This window comes from Corvus hawaiiensis, chromosome 3, assembly GCF_020740725.1.
Source record: "Corvus hawaiiensis isolate bCorHaw1 chromosome 3, bCorHaw1.pri.cur, whole genome shotgun sequence".
NCBI classification, from domain to species: Eukaryota; Metazoa; Chordata; class Aves; order Passeriformes; family Corvidae; genus Corvus; species Corvus hawaiiensis.
Genome location: NC_063215.1, coordinates 106182230 through 106199573, shown reverse-complemented (window position 1 = coordinate 106199573; position 17344 = coordinate 106182230). Strand labels below are relative to the sequence as shown.

General features: G+C 50.7%; 2 long non-coding RNA genes across 2 annotated transcripts; both read left to right on the top strand.

Annotated features, from left to right (window-relative positions):
* The first annotated feature begins 9347 nt into the window (after nt 1-9347).
* On the top strand, nt 9348-14236 carry LOC125322430. Its single transcript, XR_007201994.1, has 4 exons — nt 9348-9502; nt 11509-11641; nt 13330-13435; nt 14196-14236. It is a non-coding gene; the product is annotated as an uncharacterized LOC125322430 (long non-coding RNA).
* A 153-nt stretch (nt 14237-14389) lies between these two features.
* LOC125322525 lies at nt 14390-17327 on the top strand. The gene is made up of 3 exons (XR_007202053.1): nt 14390-14431; nt 15930-16082; nt 17287-17327. It is a non-coding gene; the product is annotated as an uncharacterized LOC125322525 (long non-coding RNA).
* Nucleotides 17328-17344: the final 17 nt, after the last annotated feature.

The window sequence follows — 17344 nt, the reverse complement described above, 5'->3', positions numbered from 1 at the left end:
CCCCGGGGTCACTGCCAGGGAGCACAAGGTGAAGGCTGAGCATGGCTCAGCCTCACAAAGAGGTAAGGCAGGAGCTGGGCCGCTCTCTGGCGGGAGGAAGGCTCTTGTGCCAGCCTAGAGAGCCTGGGCACATTGCCAGGGAACAGTTCTGCCCTGCATGTGCCCCCTGCACTGAGCTGTGCTGCTCCCAGTGCCCCGTGGAGCTGTAGGGCTGCTCAGCTGTGGGGCCGGGAGAGGAGCAGGAGGGTGCGTGTGCAGCTGAGCCATTCCTGGAAAGCACAGGCCTCTGGGCTCCCTGCTGTCCCAGGGCAGCCCAGAGGCCAGGCTGTTCCTGTGCTGGCTCTGTGCAAGTGGGTCAGGGTGTCTCCCTGGCCTGCCTCAAGTGGCTGCTGGCAGGAGCATGTTTCCCTGTGCAGCTCTTTAGAAGTTTCCAGGGAATCTCTCACATGAAATACTGTAGCTTCTGATGCTTTATGTTGTCATTGTGGCCTCTGTTATATTTTGTGTTTCCATTTTACAGGACTGACTGACTTGGCTACTCTTGCCAAGAAATTTACCGTGGAATCTCCTTCTATGCTCCTTCCCTCCAAGCCATTGCCTCCCATCCAGAAGAGCTCTCCTTCTTCAAATGCAAAGAAAATATGTAGCAGAGAGCAGGAGAATGGGGAAAATGGCACTAGCTACGATGAAGACAGTAGAGCAAACCAGGAGTTGAGTACAGAGGGAAAAGGATGGAAGGTAAGGAAATGAAGCTAGAGTCCTGTGTGGAAGGTTTTCAGTTTATGTGCTGTAGGCAGAGCTCGGAGACCTTTTGCTGTGGTGTGAGGCCAGGGAAGCAGCTGAGCAAAGGGAGAGCTCAGCAGGACACTGCACTTCAGGCTGTCTTTGCAGTGGGTGTGTAGTGCAGGCTTCATGTCCTCAGCGGGTATCAATAGCAGGGGAGGTCTTTGAATGGTTTCTGGCTCTCTTGTGGCTCCTGCTCTGTCTTATGGCTGAGAAAACACCAACAGGCAGTCAGAGCAGCTGAAGTTGGCCTATCTTGTGAACCAATCCTTCTACATTTAGTAAACTATGGGTATGTGTGAACCATCTCTGTGTCTTGGTGGTGTTTTCTGTCAGCTGTGTCCGGTTTGGACGGAGAAAGGTGTTTGCTGGAACAGGCAGTCCTGCAAAGTCAGTTCCAGGTTGTGTCAGCTTTTGAGTTGTACAGCCATGCCCTTGTGCCCAGTTGTCTCTGATGCTATTTCTAGACTTCATCAGCTTCTGGGCAGCTTTGTGCATTCTGGCATGGCTTTGTCCAGAGGGAAGGGATGGCAGGTGGCCATGGGGAGAGCAGCCCAGAGCCCACCCCCACGATTGCCTTTGCAGCAGGGCCAGGACCTGCAGTTGTTTTGGGTTTGCCGTGGGGTGCAGGAGGAGGCAGATGAACAACAGCTTTGGTAAACAGAATGTCCAACCCAAGGCTTGTGTACTTGATTCCAGCCTTGCTGAGAAAGGGCCCAGCGTATCCCTGAGAGGAACCGATCCTTCCACTGAAGTTTGAACAGGGCCTGATTTGGCTCTTTAGCTGTGCCAGGGACAATGGGATACTAAGGAAGGGTGTGCATCTGCCCCTGCTGCCTCCACCCCGCTTGCTGGACATGGCATGGGGGCCCTGGAGCAACTTGGGCAGGCAGAGGCCTTCCAGAGAGCAGCAGGGCAGGGAGCTCAGCAGAACTTCCTAAATGCCAGTGAGCCTGAGATGATGGATGTGTGGGAGCTGGAGAGCACCGAGCATGCCCAGAGCTCAGCAGCATCGGGGCTCAAAGGCTGCTGGGGAACTGTACGAGGGAAGGGAAGCAGCAGCAGAAATGAGGGGCTTGAGAAAAGCAGGTTTAGACATCCTGCAGGATGGCTTTGTGGGGACTTGGCTGGAGATCCGCACTGGCTGTTAGGTGCTTTAGGGACAGGGAGAGACTAGGGATCCAAGGCCATTCCCATACGACCCAAAAGGCCAGTGGAGGCAGTGGCACCGCAGAACATCCTGGTGCCAAACATGTGGATGCCATCTGGGAATGTAGCCACATTTCCAGAGAAGTGAGCACAGGGATAGCGATGGCAAATGTGGGACATGGCCTCTCCCTCACCACTTCCCTTTCCATTCCCTGTCCTAGACCAAGTTGCTCCATCAGTTTGACATCTCTGCCAGGTCTCAGCTAAGAGCATGGCTAAATGTCTTCAGGCATGAATGGGGGCAAGGCTGGATGCTTGATCTGAGGAGTACTGTGTTCTACTCTTTGCAGGTTTCCTTGCTGTGTTCCAGTGGTGGGGATATGAAGAAGGGATCATTGGGACCACCTTTGATCCCCCCAATACGCAAGGCAGTGAGTCCCCCTGTGAGCAGTGCGGCAGCGTCTGTCCCAAGCTCTCCGCAGCTGGATTTCCAGGAGTCCCAGGAGATGAGGTAAGCCAAGGTGTCTGCTGCTCCAGTGTGCTGTTCCCCTCGCGCTTCCCGTCTCGTGAGGTTATTTTCCACAGTCATCTCTCCCTTGTATTTAGGCAAACCTCAGTGTATTCCCCATTTTGCCCATCTGTGGTGATCCAGCACAATGGCAAAGCCAACACCATATGCCCTAAGAGCAGAGGTGGTTGTGGGGAAGAGGAGGCAGGGCTTAAGAGCACCTCAGAACAGGTCCTCTGCTGGACTTGGCTACTGATTCCCTCTGTGGTGTTTGTGCTGTCATTTGGGAACTGTATTGCATGGATCTGGATACTGTGGTTCTTTGAATACTGTGATCCTTGCCTGTCAACTTCTGCAGCCATGAGGATATGTCAGGGCAAATATTGGCTACTGAGGAGGTGTCTGCAAATTCAGGTGCTGCTCCTGTAAATGTCAGGTGTGACTTCTCTGTGCCTGGGCCTCCACCGTGAAACCAGAGCCCAGATAAAACTTGGGGTACAGATGTATCATCTGATCGAAGTTTAGTATTTCGATCTGGGCTTAAGATCAAAGAGGGCAAGGTGCTAGAGAAGAGTTATAGGACTGTACCTGATGCAAAGACATTGGCTTGGATAAATGTGTGAGAAAATGTAGCTGTCAAGCTTATCCTAGTGACAAGGATAAAGCAGGAGTCCCAGAAGTATCATTCCAATTGAAAAGCGTCCGTAGGGCTTTTAAAGTGCAATCGGAATATCCTTACCTAGCAGCTGAGTTGGAAAAGGCCTTTTTGTCCTTGAAAGAGCAAGGAGGTGTACTGTCATTCTCAGGAGAGAGCAGTGCTATGGCCCCATGTAGCCCGAGACTGTCACCAGTGTAAGGCATGAGCAGGCAAAGTCAAGCTTGGGCAGGAGAACAAAAGTAGCTGCCCTCCATACAGACTTGTGTCTCAGCTCAGCAGCTCTTGCTGCTTCACAGAGGCTGTAGGAGCCACTTGGCTGCAAAAGGAGAGAACTGGGCAGGTCTGATGCAAGTTGAAGAATGACTGCTGTGTTTCAGCCGGAGCTTGGCAAGCTCTGTGGGACTCCAGCACCTGAAAGCTTAAGGACAATTCCTCAGCTTTGCATCATGTTGGGTTTATGTGTTGCATTTCCTCCTTCATCAGGGGGACCATGCTAAGAAGGTTTGCCTCCTTTGACGCTACACACATTCCATGCCCTTCTCTTTCTACCTCCTCATATGTTCTTTTGTCCTCCCTTTTCTCAAGGCCAAGATCCAGCGGAAGAAGCAAAGAGAAGAACTCTGAACATGCAGGTAGGTACAGGGCATGTCTGTCCTAAAATGCCCATTGGAATGCTGACCCAGGGGTGGCATTGTGACAGTTTGGTTGAAAACCATCCTGGTTTAAATGTCTTCAAATTCCTTTCAATTCCCTGATGGGCTCAGTGGATTCTCCCAGAGCCTGGTCACTGGGAGTGTGCTCCGGTGGTGCAGTGAAAATTACTCCAGGAGCTGCACTGGTACCTTGGGGCTCAGGAAATGCGCCACAGGAAAAGAAAACATTCCTCTCCATCCTGCACATGCCTTTCATCTCCCTGCACCCTTTCTAAGGTCATAATTAGTAGAGAAAAAAAGACATTTAGCATGAAAGGAGAAATGTTCCCACTCCTTCCTCCTGCCTTTGAAGGAAGAAGGAGAACACCTTCCCTTGGGGCAGTTTCTGCGCTGAACCCTTTGAGATCTGAAGGAGATTCATGGACATTGCCTGGTTTTGCATGGGGAGAAATAGGGAAACCTCCTTAGACAGAAAGTCCTTGTGAATGTTCCAGTTAAGGGGAAGGAGACTTCCAAATGGATGCAGCCTATGCAGGATCAGAGTTTGTCATCCTCTGACAGCACAAGCCTAAAGCTACCTATGGCAGGTTCACGATGGCAAATCTCTTCCCCGACTCTCTCTGCCCGTGTCAGTATTGCAGGCTGAGGCTGGGGGAGGAGATGCCTTCTGCCTTGTCCCCCGTCCCTGCCTTGCCTGATCCCTGACAAGAAGAGTTGTGCCAGACCAAATGAGGTGTCTGGTGCATGTGTGTCAGTCCCTGCTTTCAAGTTCAAAGCCTCAATGCCAGGGTTGTTGTTCCTTTGCCATCTCTGGGCATGGAATGATAGGAGAGATGAGATTTGAAGAAACAATTTTGCTGATGCAGAAAAACGATTTATCATTGATGGAGGCCTGTACAGAATGATTAGTTCTCTGAGTTTCAAAAGCTCCATTGGAGAGCATTTCAGATTAACCTGCACCATGCCGTTTCCATTAAGAAAATTTTGAATTGTCAGGATTAGCGAAGATCAGAAATGTTTTGAGGCAGGTCATGTTTATGTTGGGTTTGGGTGTCTCTGCAGGAAGGAAAGCAGGGAATAAACTCCTGGAGCAACAAAGCAGAGAAAGCTGGGACGTTTGCATGAACAATGTGTTCCCTACAGATATGGGCTGCTTGAATAGTGGGGACATGTAATGGGGATTGCAAATCTTCTTTTGCTTCTAACACGTGGTGCCATTGTTTGTGTCCCAGCACTGCCTTTGTTGTAAAGAGAAATAAAAACCACCAAGAAAACCCAACCAAGAACTGAGGGGGAGTTACAGAAACAAAGGCCTTGAAAACTGGCTTGGGAAAGCAATTAATTCCTAGGTGGAATTGTCAAATTCTAGAGACCCCTGTGGGTTGCCAACTGTTTGGAAGGAAAGGGATCCCCAAGTAGTGGATGAGCCATGAGCAGCACAGAAGCAAAGTAGTGGAATCTCTCTCTCCCTTCCTGCCAGCTCCATACAGTTCAGAACAATTATAGTGATGCTAGTTTCATGAAAAATAAAAACAAAGTGATCTTCTCAATAATAAATAACCCCTCGAGTGCCTCACCCATTAGTTGTGGTGATTGTAAAGGTGGGAGTTCAACTAACTCACTTCTTCCCTTGTACCTGATCTACAGCTTCTTCTGTAGACAAAACCTCAAGGAAGAAGTGGATGGAGACCATGCCTAAGGAGGGCCCTGTGCGGCCTCCCCACCCTGGTGCCCTCCCGCCCCTGGCTGGCTGCAAGGATGCTGTGCAGACCCCCAGGCTTGGCAGTGCAGGTCTCCGCTCGCAGCCTGCTCAGGGGGCCTTGGCCCAGGAGCCCCGGCAGGGGCAGCTGAGCAGCGCTGCCCCCGGGGTCACTGCCAGGGAGCACAAGGTGAAGGCTGAGCATGGCTCAGCCTCACAAAGAGGTAAGGCGGGAGCTGGGCCGCTCTCTGGCGGGAGGAAGGCTCTTGTGCCAGCCTAGAGAGCCTGGGCACATTGCCAGGGAACAGTTCTGCCCTGCATGTGCCCCCTGCACTGAGCTGTGCTGCTCCCAGTGCCCCGTGGAGCTGTAGGGCTGCTCAGCTGTGGGGCCGGGAGAGGAGCAGGAGGGTGCGTGTGCAGCTGAGCCATTCCTGGAAAGCACAGGCCTCTGGGCTCCCTGCTGTCCCAGGGCAGCCCAGAGGCCAGGCTGTTCCTGTGCTGGCTCTGTGCAAGTGGGTCAGGGTGTCTCCCTGGCCTGCCTCAAGTGGCTGCTGGCAGGAGCATGTTTCCCTGTGCAGCTCTTTCGAAGTTTCCAGGGAATCTCTCACATGAAATACTGTAGCTTCAGAGGCTTTATGTTGGCATTGTGACCTCTGTTATATTTTGTGTCTCCACTTTGCACTTGGGACTGACTGCACTGGTCCCAAGGAGGTTACCCTGGAATCAGTAGTTTCCCTGTCAACTTCTCAGATGCTCTTACCTTCCAAGGCCTTGCCCCCAATCCAGAATAGCCCTCCTTCCTCAAAGCCCATATCTAACTCTTTTTTATTATTAAGCTGACCATTTTGCAGGGCAAAAAATCCGGATTTAAGACATTGGTTTTCTGCTACTTTGCTGCCACGTGTTTTAATCCTCTGTGAAGCCATGTAAAGAGTGATTCATCCTCTGAGTTTTAAGGGCTCTGTTGAAGAGTATTTCAAAACGAGCTACATTGTTCCACTTCCATTAGGAAAATCAGCCTTTGGTCAGACTGGCCTGAAAGTGGCCCAATCTCACACAGTTTAGAATGAAAATCCTCGGGGAAAGCAAATTATCCAATTTCAAGAACACAATTCACGTTTTGCTAACACTCCTGCAATCCTAAGCTTTTCTTTTCATGTCCTCTAAAATATTGCCACAAAGAGAAGAAAATATTGATCTAAATGCTTACGGGTATTAGAACCCGGGAGTTCTTTTAGGAACCAGGGAGAAGATGTTTACTAAAATCAGCATGAATTAGGGCAGATAAGAATCTCTGTCAAGAGCAAGCTCCGTCTCTGCCCTTCTCTATCAAATGCAGCAGCTCTCCAGCATCCAGGGCTGAGGCCTCCATCCTGCAGGAGGTTTCATTCTGCTGGCCACAGAGCAATGCCATGTCTGCTGCCAGTGCACTGTGGCAGTAGCCCATCCATTGGGAGAGGTTCTAGGCATATGTAGCTTGCTGCTCTCAGACACAATCTCTGGGTCTTATCAGAGCTCTGCAATCTGGAAGCTGTCTTGCCTGTTGCCCAGCAAGGCGCTGTTGGGGGCTTGAAGTGTGCCAGAGATTTACAGGAACCTTTGCTTCCATTAACAGGCCTCTCAGTGAGCCAGGCCAAGGAGACGGATCACCCCACCAGTGCTGGCCTTACGAGTGCCGAAGCCCTGAAGGATGGCTTTGGAAAGGTGAGGGATAAGGACAGGGATGAGCAGACTTCCTTTCCAGTGACTGTTTAGTGCTAGGCCCAAACTGTCCCTGAAAATCATAATCTTCCACTCTTGGGGGGTGGGGATTCTCTTGGGAATATATTTGACAGCTACAGAGCAATTGCTTGGCTATTTCCAGTGGTGGCAAGGTCACTGGTTTGGAGATGGTGCTAAGGTCATGCCAGAAGCATTCTTTATGTGCAAAGGCCCTTGTAGAGAAGTTCTGAATGGCAGAGCAAGCTACACATCAGTGAATGTGGGCAAAGTGCATCCTGGGAAGCACAGAAGCAAGGATTCTAATGCTGAGTGTAAGCAAGGGTGCAAAATAAAATGGGAGAGTTTGATTTTTCCTGGTTACCTTTCTTGCTGTATCTCACAGCCCTCTCATTCTCAATTTTTCCATGCATTAACATCAATGTTTCTGCAACTTGTTTTCACGTGACTCCTCTTTTTGGCCTCACGGTCTCCGAGAGCAGCTGAGTCCTTCAGAAGCCAGAAGTGAGAAACAGCTGCAATTCCTGGCCATGAGTGTTAAGCAACAGCTACTTACCCCTCCTTGCTGCGTATTGCACATGGTTTTTATTCTCCTGCCATGGCCTGTAGGAAGGGAACTGCCTGCTCACTGATCACGTAGGCTCTTCATCTGTCTTGGAGCACTCCTGTGATTTTCTTGCTTCAAGCAGGGCCTCCTGACACAGGCTGAGAAACAGTACCTTGGAGCAGTGGGAGGTTATGGCAATAAAGCGTTCCACCTCACTGTGTGTAATTGCCAAGGTGAGGACAGGAGACATTCTTCAGAAACCATTGGAATGTACATGGAGCTGCATCAAGGACTGTGGAACTCTATGGACTCTGTGCTCCTGATGAGATGTTGTGTCTGGTTTGTGTGTCTCTGCTTACAGTCTGTGATGCATTCCCATTGCATGTAGGTCCGTGCTGCATTGGGCAAGTTGGCTCAAAGGAACTTAGAGCGGATGCCAATGGAGCTTTTGGAGAAAGAGATCAAGACAGAGAGAGAAAAGGAAACGTCCTTGCAGCTGCCTCCACAGACAGTTGACCCCGGGGATGCAGCTGCGGCAAGTAAGTGGTTGCTACACCTGTGGTCCTTTCTGATCACTTGCTTGCCCTCTGCACAGTGTTGCCCTCAGACTGGGGGGCTGTTACATTTGCATCTGAGTGGGAGTTTGCATAGGATGTATTTCCGGTCCCCAAAGAAAAATGGAGAGGCATGAAGTGTCTTGCCCATGGCCTCACTGAGTCCGTAACAGAATATCAGCTTCCCACCTTCCCCTCTGAAGTCCTTCAGAGTGTAAAATTCTGTCTTGCAAAGTACACTGGGGCTTCAGACTCTCTCCTGGATAGCAGCCTCCAGGAAAAGTGGGTCCAAAAGAATGCTTTTCAACCAAGGTGCAACCTGGAAGAAACAAAATTCAACTCCTTCTAATGAAAACCCCAGAGACCCTTCTCCCACCACTCCCTGCTGAGGAGCTGGTGCTGTAGAGCTGTGCTGAAGCCCCGAGCCAGTGCTTCTGTTGTAGCCCCAGGAGCAAGCAGCGTTGCCGACTGAATCCGGGCTGAGGGGCTCTGACTGCAGTGCTGTGTGCGCTGCCCCAGGGCAGCAGCAGGGACCTCAGGAGGCAGCACTCAGCCCGAGGGCATCACGCAAGGTTATCTGCGCTTTCTTTTGGTAACTTCCCCAGCCAGCCTCTGAAACAGGAAAACAAAAGCAAAGCAATACTGGGGTTTCCTTGTTTCTTCGGGGAAGCATCACTGCAATTTGGTTTTAAACCAGAAGAGGGTAGATTTTGATTAGATATTAGGAAGAATTTCTTTATAATGAAGGGGATGAAACACTGGAAGAGTTTGCCCCGAGAAGCTGTTGTTGATCGATCCTTGAAGGTGTTCAAGGCCATGTTAGATGGGGCCCTGAGGAAGCTGCTCGTGCTGAAGATGTCCCTGCTCATGGGGGCTGGACTAGATGGTGGTTAAAGGTGCCTTCCCACATAAACTCTTCTAGGATTCTGTGATCACTTTCCCATGGTGCTGTGCCACTGTTATACTTGAAGTTCTTTGGGATAACAAAGAGATGTTACCCAGCTCCAGCAAGTTTTCTGGGCCTTTCCATTGCCACCCTCCACTTCCAAGCTCCTCTTTGGTCCCTGCAGGCTTTAGCCTACCGCCTGTCAATGGCACAGCTTCCAGTGTGCAGAGAAAACACCCTGGTAGTGCCTTGAAGAAGAAGGTCTTGAGGAAGCAGGACAACGTGCCCTTACTGTCCAAGAAGCCCATCATCCATGGAGACGGCAGCTTCCCACGCAACTCCTCAGGTAAGCCTGCTCCACAGCAGCTTTTTCCTGCACCGGTTTTCCTTGCACAAGGAGCACAAACTGCCTCCTGATTCAGCCACCACAGCTGGGATCTTGGGTTCATAGCCTGTGCTGAGAATGAACAGCAAATCTACTCTTGAGTTACTCCAGCTCGGCAGTACTGGAGCAGTTGGTTCTTATTGATCCATTGGAAAGCTGAGCTGCATAAAGTAGTGGTAAAGACCTAAGCTCTGGCTTTTGCCCATCCTGATAGAGCAAACTACAGCACTGGTGCCAGGAGGCAGCTGTAACTGCAGGGATGAGCTCGGGGCAGTCTGGCAGGGTGTGCTCACTGTGCACCTACGAGTACCACCACGATCAATTGTCCACTCTCCATCTTGGCCCTCTGCCTGTGCTGCTGTCCGCCTCTGCAGCCAGCTTTCCTGCTCTCCCAGCAAGGGTTGTCTCTGCATGGCAGTCAGCCACTTGGTGCAGCCGTGCTGCTGCTCCCAGAAGTGCCCAATGGCTTCTCGCCGCTGCCATCCCACGGCCTGCAATGCCAAGAGGGAACAAGCAGCGCCTCCTGTGTCACCCCACCCAAATACAGCGGCCTGTGTAGCAGGTGACAGCCAGGAGGGGCTGCCTGGTGCTCCCAGGCTGTTTGCTGCCCGCAGTGAATACACAGCACATAGTCCCTAGTGGCTCTTGCCTCTCCTGTGAGGGCAGCCTGCCTGTGCTATGATCCTGAGTAGGGTGAGAGAAGAAGAAGGGAGCTAGGAATGATACTTTGAGTGCTCTTTTCTAGTGATGCTACTTCCATGGTCACAATTGACCAGAACTAGCCTGACGTGGCTCCCCATTCCTATTGAATATAGATGTGTACATCCACATCCTTCTGCAGTGACACCACTGATGGCAGTGACAGGGGTACATCAGTGACAGCCAGATAGCTCCCATCTGAATATTCTAGATTCTGTGCAATATTTAAACTCCATCATTTGAGACAGCTCAGATGTTTCCTTGTACACATTAGAAAACGACCTGTTGAGTGCATGACATGAAATTGATGATCAAGAGTCCTTTGGATGACAAGTGGGTTTCTTAAGAAATGCATTTATCATCTGAATTTTCTCATACCTTGTAAACTGACTATCAAGAGATTGTGTCTGCCAACAATTTGCATCTGTATTTATGTATTCTTATCATCAATTTGCATTTGGAAGGCTTTTTTATCAACCATCTGGGCTAGAGATTCCATTTTTCCACAAGGGAAAGCTTAGACTTGCACAGTGTGCACACAAGTCCATTTGAGGACAAACAAATTTCACCTCAGCATCTTTCAAATACAGCCAGTGTGTACTTTATTGAAATAGTAAAGATTCATGATGCTTGGAAAGAACAAAATCCATGAACTACTCCCTTCCCAAGAGCAGGCTGAAATGTAAGTGCACTCAGCTGCCCTCTGTCTAGAATATTTGAAGCCAATGGGAACAGAGGCGCTGTGAGGTGTGAAGGGTCAGGTATCGCTGTTCCCTGGTAGCTGCTCTGAGGGGATTCAGCCGGGCCCAGCAGGACTCGCTTGTTCAGGCTCGGCTTGGTGCTGTCACGAGGCAGCTGCAGGTCTTTCCTCAGGGAGTTGCAGAGTGCCTCTGTCCTCAGGGCTCGGGGAAATCAGGGCGCTGAGACAGGAGAGGCAGCTGAGGGGTCCCTCGTGGGGAGCAAGTCCTGCTGGTGGGCACTGTCTCACAGGGAGTGGGAGCTCTGCGGCCTCAGGAACGTGCCGCTGGCTGTGGTACCTGTGGCACTTGGGAGCTGGCGCTGTGTGGGCAATTGTCAGGTTGAGCCAAGGAGCTGTGCCCAGCTGGGGGGGCTGGGAGAAAGCAAGGAGCCAGAGAGCAGGGAATTCTCTGAGCCAGTGCCAGTTTGTACCTCATGGAAGCCTGGCTGGGAGATGGGGCTGCAGGCCGCTCCATGGCGGGGTGCCTTGCCCGGGGCTGCAGCGCTCATGGCTGACCCTCTCCTTACAGTGACCCCGCAGACGGCCACTGGTGCCGAGCGCCGAGAGGAGCCGCTCCGTGGGAAGGGGCAGAAGGACGGAGCCTCTTTGGAGCCACAGCAGTCCTTGCTCGAGGCACTCTCCTTGCTCAGCAGCGATGACTGGTAAGAAAGGCCCCGTTCACTCTGTCTCCCTCTTAGCGTTAAGGTATGTTAGGAGAGCATCTTGCTAGTGCCTCTGAGCCCCAACAGCCCAGAGGGTCGAGGGGCACCAGTGAAACCACTCCAGAGCAGAGAGAGGATAAAGATTTGAGAGCAGCCTTTTCTTGGCCTTGGTCTGCAGCAGTGCTCCAGCTGCAGCAGGTCCGTGCTGTTTCCTCGCTTTGCCTGCTGCTCTGTGGAGCTGCAAAGGAAATCTTGAGGGAAGAGAGAAAGCTGTGGGACAAGATGATTTGCTGGCTGAAGCCAGAAGCAGGATGGCAGCAGTTTGGAGTGTAGAGATTTGGGTGCCTCGGGGCCCAGTGGGACTGAGTAAGATTTGTCTCTGGCCCCACTGCTGGCAGCAGTGGCAGGAGTCAGGGTCTGCCTGTGACCTTCCGCATGTGAGTCCCAGGAGCAGCTACAGGGAGTTCTTCTTTCTGAGAAATGCACTGAGTTGTGCTATAGAGTCACTCAGCCTGTCATTAGTCCTGAGGGGCTCATGGCAGAAGAGAAGGAAAAAGAAATAAAATCCTCTAGGAATCTTGCACTTTTGCAAGTCAACTGTTTCCTTCTCACTGCTTCATATGGGCCTGAGATGTTTTGTCAATACTCACAATGTGTCCCAAACTTAGACACAGACAGAAGGAGGCCTGTAGAGGCCCAGAGGTGATAACCCCACAAATGTTAGGTGATACTGGTTGTCTTTTTGATGTCTGGGTTATCATCTACTCACTGCTTCATTCACCCTGGGATAAGGACTCCATTCACCCTGGGATGAGCATGAAAAATCTGCCGCGATGCATCTCCTTGTGCAGTCGCCTTTGCTCTGCCCTGTCTCTTCTGCTTTCTCTTCCCCATTTCTGTTTGGTGCCCTGTGAGGTGCAGAGAGCTTCTGCAGCTGTGGGGGGGTCCGGGTGACACTCAGGGATGCCCGTGTCATCAGCTGCCAGCCCTGCGCTGCAGCCCCGATGCATCACGCGCCTTCCTGTAGCTCAGGTCCTGCCCAAAGCAAGTGCTGAGAGAGGGAGTTGTTTGCACCTTGTAAATAACATGTTGCTGCTGTTTTAGGTAGGGGCTTTTGGGAAAAGCTAGACTTTCAGCTGTTCTTGCCCGGGTGTGGAATCTTCTGGGGCATCCTGCTGCTTTCTTGGGGAATGTGTGAGGTGGAGTGGAGTGGGTGACAGACAGGCCTAGATTGCAGAGTGGAAACTCAGCTACAGAGTGCCAGTGCAGACTCTCACTGCTGAACTGCCTGCTGGAGCTGGCAAAGAAGGAAAATGCCCCAGACACAGCCCAGTGGGACTGTGTCTCAGGGACAGGTACAGGGAGGTGACAAGAAACAGCAGCATGGCACGGTCTCACAGCCTCCAGGAAGCACTGACATAGGGACTTCATGTGCCAGAGACTTCAGAAAGGCTGTCTTGTTAAACGGCCACAAATGAAGACTCTGAAAGCCCTCTATTTGCCTCTTGGATTTGTGTATGCTTTTGACAGCCACAGCAACCTGTGGCAGCAAGTTCCACGATTTCATCACGTACTGCTTGAAAAGCACCTCCCTTTGTTTGACTGAGCCGCCAGCCTGGTAAATTCAGAGGGTGCTGCCTAGTTCTTGGGTGGAGAGAAAGTCAATCTTTTTGGTACTTGCCTTTCAGGGAGCTGAAGGAGAAGGGACTCTTCAGCATCAAACACCTGGCTGAGTCCCACTCAGAAGTCCTTCTTTGTAGACTTCGTGAGGTTTGCTTGGCACTTACCAACGAGGTAAGAACATTGTTCTGAATCGTCCTCCGTGCTTCTTACACGGTGTGTAGAGTAGATATGTGCTTGTTCATCTCCCTGTGTGCTCAGGGACTGCCTTCATTTCTGTTTCTAGACCTTATCTTTCTCATGTCTGTCAGCTCTCTATAGGATCTGTGTGCACATGCAGCTCTATTTACTGGTAGGTCGGGCATCTGACACTCTCCTCTTGGAGCGAGCTGCCATTACAATGCAACGTGCAAATGCAGAAGCGGAGACACTAATTATGTTATTTGCTGCAGTCCAAATCTCTGCCCAAGCTGTAATTCAACACTGCCAATTAGTCTGTAGACTTGAGCCTGTGTTTTCTGTTTCCTGGCTGAGGGCTTCAACTGCTGCTGTTGCTTTTTCAAACAGGAGCAAATGACTCTTTTGTCTTTATGACTTGTGCCTTTATGGCTTGAGAGCAGCCCTTGCTTTAATTTGTTTCTTTGTTTTTTGAATAAAAGGGCCTAAAACCAAAGCAGTGGACATTCCAGAAGAATTACGTAGAACACTTTAAGTGAAATAATATGTTTTAGGCCTGCAGGAAGCAGGCCTGAGGCCTAGCACAAGTAGGTGCCAGAGTTAAGTGCCTTTCTGTGCTTGTGCTCTTCTGCTCTGCCTGTGCTTTTGTGTTCCCCTGGACACAGCGGGAAGTGTTGTCATTTCCTGGGACTTTTGTCTAAGGCAACTGGTTTTCTTTTCAAGGTGATTCTTATGTTTCCCCGCATGACTTCCCCAGGTGACCAACCTTCGCTCAAAGGTGTCTTACTCTGCAATCGTCACTCTTGGAGAGCTCTTTGTGACCTTGCAGAAGGACATGGACTCGGAGGTGGATGAGGTTGCTCGGGTCCTTCTCCAGATGGTGTGGAACTCCCCAGAGTTTGTTCAGAAAGCAGCCAGTCACACCCTGGGAGTCATGGTGGAGCATGTGACTCCTGCACGAGCAATGACTGCTCTCATGGACAGTGGAGTCCAGTAGGTTCTTCTTCTCTTAGTGATATTCTTCACCTTCTATTGTGTGTGAGGGAGAAGGGCTGAGAGAGAGAATGGGAACGGTGGGAGGGAAGGGTCCTGTATCCTGCATCTTCTGTGATCTCAGTGACTTGATTCTCCAATCAACCTCACTTCTTTCCTCTTGTCACCTATTTCTGCCCTCATGCAGCCCTTTAGTTGACAGAATCACAGAGCTGTAGAATATGCTGAGTTGGAAGGGGCCCATCAGGCTCATCGAGTCCAGCTTCTGCCCTTGCACAGAACAAACACGCCAAAGGTCACACCATGTGCCTGAGAGCATTGTCCAAAGGCTTCCTGAACTCTCTCAGGCTTGGTGCTGTGACCAGTACCCTGGGGAGCCTGTTCCAGTGCCCAGCCACCCTCTGAGTGAAAAACTTTTTCCTGATATCCAAGCTCAACCTCCCCTGACTCAGCTTGCTGCTGCTTCCTGGAGTTCTCCCAGTCTGTCCGAGTTGCCTAGATGTGGTGAATGGTGGGCAAGTGAAAGTGCCTGCAAAGGCTAAGGATAGAGCCCTGTGGTTTTGTGGGAAGAGGGACAATTGCAACTGCAGCTGTGAGCGCTCTTTGATATTTCACAGCCCTAACCACAGAGGCCTTGGGAAAAACCATGCATCCTCATTATGCCATTCACTTGAGAAGTAAGGAGGGTTCTTGCTGGGGCATGGAGCACATGGGGGAGAACGTGCTGGGTGTGGCACAGCCTGCACAGCAGGTGCAGCTCCTGCCAAGAGGAGTCTTGTAGGACTGTCCTGGCCTTAGAGGCCCACTTGCTATTCAAACTGATGTCTCATGTTAGCCTTGAGATGATGAATCACTGTACAGGCACCTTCACAGGCCGACTGCCATGGGACAGCTGAAGCAGGTGCTGCCTTAAGTGTTGGTGCTGGGCCTGATAGTGCCCAAGAGACACTGTCTAGAACAGGACAAGCTGGCTAAACTGACTGCCACCCTTTCCTCAGCTTTAGAAAAGGGGGAAACGTTCAGATGTATCTCTCGCCAAGCCTCACAGAAGAAACTGGCTGCATTGCAGAATATTCTGCAACTTCATGTCCCACAGCGTGTTTTCCCTGCATTTGTTTCTTTCCCAAGGTCTGCAGATTTGGGGGTAAATGGGTGCAAATATCCTCAATCCTGCTGCGGCTGTCTGTGTAGTGGCTGGCTCCTGATGGGTCAGCCTGGGTTGTCTTTAATTTCCCTCTTTCTCAGAGTGAATTTGGGGAAAGACGTTGAGTATCAGATAGTGCAGGGAGACTGAATTCCTCACTCTTGCTTGCAGGCAGTCCTTCTGTAGAGTGCTAACTTTGTGTTTCTCTGCGGACAGAACCTTCTACAGGTGTCCCAAGTGTCAGGGAGAACCCAGGCCTCCTTCCCCCAGCAATGACAGGGAGCATGCTCTGGCCAAGGCCTGCGCTGTGTCCCTCTGCTCCCTGTGCCCCAGTGTCCGCTCTCTTCTTCCCAGGAGCCGCCACGTCCAGGTGCGGAAGTGCGCGGCCCAACTCCTCCTGTCCTTGATGGAGAAAACTGGAGTCACGAAGCTCGCAGGAACGCCCAGGGCTGAGAGGCTGGCGCACGCGGCAGGGACGCTTGCTCAGGACTGTCACGAGGACACAAGGTAATGATCTTCATTTCACCTCCTAAAACAGGAAAACTGTTGGGTGTCTGGCTGTAAAGGGCAAAACCACAAAAGAGTGGAAGCTAAAGGAAATATTAAGTTCCCTCACTGTGTGGATGAGGTTCACAGAGTCACGGAATACGCTGAATTGGAAGGGACCCATCAGTGTCATCGAGTCCAGCTCCTGCCTGTGTGCAGGGCCCCCCAAGAGTCACTCCATGTGCCCGAGAGCATTGTCCAAAGGCTTCTTGAGCTCTGTCAGGCTTGGTGCTGTGACCACTGCCCTGGCTTGTCTGGGGAAATGACTGTGCTGGGGAACCTGAGGTTGTCCCGCAAGAGGGAGCATTGCCAACTTCCTGGGACTTGAATGATTCTTTCCTGAGATCAAAAGAGCCATCAGATGAGCCAGTCAAACAGTTTTGCTTGGCCTTAGGTGCACAAGACAAAGCCAAAATGTTGTCTAATGTTCATCACTGAAGGATCGCATACATCTATTTCTCATTAACTTAAGACTTTCCTAGAAATATTCCAGGGGTCTTTAGCCAATGTATTCAGTCTTTCTAAACCTCTTCTGCAGATTTCTATAATGCTCTTATCTGTGGCTGAATGACCTCCAAATTGCTTCCTGAAGAAAACTGTGGTTTCCTAGTGGCAAAATCAACCCAAACCACCCAAATCCCCTCACTTTGAGGATTCAATTCCCATTAATAGCTGCCAAGAACGCATGAGCAACTAGCTGTCCCTGTGCATACATATGGTATAGAATAATCAAAAGCAAGCATGAGGCATTTGGTCCTGGCTTCCCTGCCAGTTAAAGAAAGGCAAATTACTGTGCAATGGCAGCAAGACACTGCTAATAAGCTCTGACTCAAAGCAGAGGTGTTTTGCTTGTTCCCTGGGATCCTTCGATGCCACAGAAGCGCACCCACAGTTTCAGAGTGAGATTGTATTTTTCTGTTGCCCCACGTTCTCCTCTTGCCTCTTGTGTTCAGCTGACAGCACTGTGCAGTGACAAGTGGAGGTAAATCTCTCTCTTTGCTGAGTAGGTAATGCCTTCTCATGCAGGTATGGCAGCTGCTGAGTTTAAGGTATCAGCTTATTCTGTTAACGCTCCTCCTTTGTTTGTTCACCTTCTATTCTTTCTTTCCTTCTTTCTTTCTTTCTTTCTTTCTTTCTTTCTTTCTTTCTTTCTTTCTTGTTTTAGGCATTATGGACAGGAGATGGTGAAAATGATGCTGAATCACCAAAAATTTAAAAGGCTT